Below are 4,108 nucleotides of genomic sequence, written 5' to 3'. Positions count from 1 at the left end.
GCCCACAGCCAGTCATAAGCACCTTCCCTGCAGCCAGCGAGCTGTCCTTGCCCCATCTTCCTCCTTTCAGAGCTGAGATAACTGGGTACCTGCTGTCACTGGTGACTTTCCCTGTTGTTAGTCTCCCCCCGCCAGGTGGTCGGATGTGTAAGACAGCTAAAGGCACCTCTGACTTTCCCCGGGTGTGCATGCTAGCACCGATTGGACGTCGCTAAGGCTTGCCACCTAAGCACAGGCTGTGCCTTGGTTTAAGATATAGCCCAAAAATACAATAAGAAAATAACTCCCCTGATAAGATTGGCATGACTAAATACATTCAGAACTTCATTGAACCTATTCTCATACACTCAATTTACTACAGCTTTAAAGGTTTCTAACTTCTACTCAGATTTGCAAAGATTGGTCACTGGGAAATTTATTAGCTGTCATTGTTTTCCAGATGGCAGAGTAAACAGGGACTAAAGGTAGAAACACCTGCGAAACACCTAATATGGTCAAAATTGTCCGACTACTTTTACAGTGTTATTGTTTAACCATCCAAAAAATGAGAAATGCCAGAGAAAAGTCAAATATAGATATGTTTTTGTTCAGCCAAAAAGATGACACTGAGAGGTGAGCTGAGGAGGCTGGCTTAGTGTGGGTGATGGGACCAGGTAGTTGAGACGTTTTGCAGGCAGCTGTGGCGGCAGCTCTACCACGTCCTCCACGGGGCTGGTCTCTCAGACCCCTAGACGGGCAGCTTTTCTTGGTAAACTCAGTGTAAGCATATCAGCCATTCATGAGGCACTTCTTCGGCTTCACACGTGAGCAGGACAGTTGTAGCCGCAAGGTTTACAAAATAGAGCCTCTGCAGTCAGTGGTCTGTGCTCTGTGCTCTCCTCAAGTGAGGCTGCTTCTGGTGTCTGTCACAGCACCTATACCACGTCCTAAGTGTCCAGGCTTACAGCGGTGCTGCTTGAGACTGGGCGGTGACATTTCCGTGTCTAGCATGGTCACAGCACCTATACCACGTCCTGAGTGTCCAGGCTTACAGCGGTGCTGCTTGAGACTGGGCAGTGATATTTCCGTGTCTAGGATGTAGCAGGCATTGCATGAACATTTATTGGGGACAAGGAGGCTAAACTGCACAAGCATGTACTCCTAAGCTGATTCACACAGCTTGTGACTGCAGCTGAGCTCCAGAAACCTCACTGCGTGTGGTGGGCTCTAAAGCTCTCACAGCTTGTTTCATCGGCATGTTCTTTCCCCCTGATAATATGACCTTTTTAGCTTCTCCTCCTAGAGGTTGGTATAGACCAAGTGGGAAAGACCAAAGTTGTTCCAGTCTTGTGTCAAGCTGTTAAAGCTCAACTACACTAAAAACTCATGAGACGTACTGTATCACGTGGGGGTGACTTTCAACAAGACTGGTCACAGTGCCACTTACCTCAACAAGCGTATTCACTTTTTGTATAAATGTTTTAGCCTAATAGTCTGCTCAAAAACTGCAGAATGCACATTGTGTGCCGTTTAAGCCCTTTGCTCTTGCCTGGGGCAAGATTTCTCAACCAAGGGATTAAAGACCTCTGAGCTGTATAATTTTTTCTTGTGGGAGCTGTCCTGTGAGTTCTGGGATGTTGAGCAGCACCCCTGGCCTCTACCCACTAGCATTTACTCATGCGTGACAACCCAAAATGTCTCCGGTTGTAGCCACCTGTCCTCTGGGGACGGGGGATTGGGGAAAAATTGCCCCAGCTGAAAATTATTTCTCAAGTGGCACCAGTAGATTGCAAGGAGAACCAAACCAACAACAGCAAAAACAACAACAACAAATGAGTCACCAAGACTTGACCAGTGATGAAATTATGACAAACTAAATAATAAGTTTTCATTGTGTAGTATCTTCAGGCTATTTTTGGATGCTTTTGTGCAGAGCGGACTCGAAGTCCTCCATCCCTTAGTGGTATTTGGCCCAAGGCCCCAAGATGCCTTTACCTAAAGTGTGCTTAATGTTGAGTTTGGTTAATATATTCCCCCAGATCTTCCCCTCTGTGTGTCTGCATCAACAGCGTGTATCTACTTAGATTATACAATGTGAGAAAACAGAATCCTCACTATTTCAGTCGCCTCCAGGATAACAACTCACAATGAACCGAAACTAATTTTACTGATAATAGTGAGAGTTTGCTGCCAGAATATGTAGTAAATATTAGGAAACTATTTTACAGTAATAATTCAAAATGAAGTTCAAGAAATTTAATCATCATGACTGTTTACCACCAGAATCAAGTAGTGTAGCATGTTAGTTGGAGCAGCAGGGTGAAGATGACAAGACAAGTGTCTCTAATTTCTTCCCCACCTACTCATCTCTAAAATATGGGGCAGCACTCAGGGTGCACATGGATGTGCCACCCACACCTCTGGCCCAGAAAACACTCTCTGCCCAGCTGCAGGAGTGCCATCAACAGGCAACTTCCAGCCAAGATCCCCTCAGGCAGCCTCACCCATGCATGGGTCCCTCTCAGGGCTGCCACACCCGATGGTCAAGTGCGGAGGGGCACTTACAACACCTGTGATGGCCACATATGCTTCAGAGGCCGCATGGGCTGAGCCAAGGCTTCCTCAGGGCAGGAAATCTGCTCAACTATGCCATCTGGCCAACCCCGCTCCCTCTCTGCCCTGTCACAGAGGTTGACACCTAATGTGCACCCTGCTTGCCAAAATCCATCTTAATATTCGCTTCCAGAGAAACTGACTTGTGACGGGGGGAAAGCAGTGATGAGAGGGATTTGGGAGCTAGACAGCTCGGTAGTTGGCAGTAACATGGACTCCTCCACGGGCTAGGTGGAGCACCCATAGTGTCTGAAATTGGTGACATTTCAGATGTGCAAACTCTCACAGACGACAGGGTAGTAATTCCTAGTCACCATCGAAAAAAGCAGAGGAGTTTCCCCTTAGAAAGAAAGTAGAAAAAGCTGAACCTCCCACCTAGAACCAGGATTTTCATAAAAGATATTTTCACATATTGAGGTATGGGGAATTTATCTGGCTTATACAGGAATTAAATTGAATGTTACGCATACTAAAACAGCCTGCATATCCTATCAAACATACCCTGTGCTTCTGCTTTTTTTATTTTTTATTTTTTTTGCAGTACGCGGTTCCCTCACTGCTGTGGCCTCTCCCATTGTGCAGCACAGGCTCCGGACGCACAGGCTCAGCAGCCATGGCTCACGGGCCCAGCCGATCCGAGGCATGCAGTATCCTCCCAGACGAGGGAACAAACCCGTGTCCCCAGCATCGGCAGGCAGACTCTCAACCCCTGCGCCACCAGGGAAGGCCCTGTTCTTCTGCTTTAATTATTAAAGAAAAGAGTGCATTGACCAGAAGTAACAAATGTCCATGTTAAAAATAAAGATGAAAAGCCTCCCTTCCTGGGACGCCATGCTGAGGCACCTTCAGTAATAAGCCTCACTCTCCAGGTGCCAAGGCCATGCTGACTCGCTGTGTATGGGCTGATCTGCTTTTTGTTTGTTTGTTTTGTTTTTTTATTTCTGTTTTTCTTCCCTGAAATCTTAAAGGAATGTATCCGTGACTTGTTTAATATTCTTTGTTCTGACAATATATAAAACTGTACTGAAAACCATGTTTCCCTGGGAGGTTCTCAGAGCTATTTGAGGGGTTGTCTTCCAGGCTATAGTCCACAGTTTAGCTCAAATAAGACGCTTTTCTATTCCTATTATAGATTGTTTATTGATTATTTTCATCAACAATTTATTAGTTAAAGTAGCCAGGCTCCAAGTCCCAGAGGACGTTAGTCAGCCACCCACCAGAGGTCTGCTAGTCCGTGGGAAGTTAGGGCTGTGAGAGGGACCCTAACGTGGTAGTGGAATGCAGGAGGATGCCCCTGAGTGTTGAAGCCCACACTCTTCTGACCCCTGTGAGCCTGCAGAAATGGCCAACCGTCCCTCTAGAGACCAGGTGACGCCCCTCCGTTCTGTTCTTGCAACGAGAATGAATGCTTCATCTCTTCTTCCTGCTCAACTTCCTCCATTTTAGCTACCAGCCCCGGGGAGAAATTGGTAGAAAGAAGAAAAGAAAATGTGTTCAGCTACATCCAGTGGAAAAC

The sequence above is a fragment of the Physeter macrocephalus genome, chromosome 20 (genome assembly GCF_002837175.3).
Source record: "Physeter macrocephalus isolate SW-GA chromosome 20, ASM283717v5, whole genome shotgun sequence".
Taxonomy (NCBI): domain Eukaryota; kingdom Metazoa; phylum Chordata; class Mammalia; order Artiodactyla; family Physeteridae; genus Physeter; species Physeter macrocephalus.
This window is presented reverse-complemented; position numbering follows the sequence as displayed.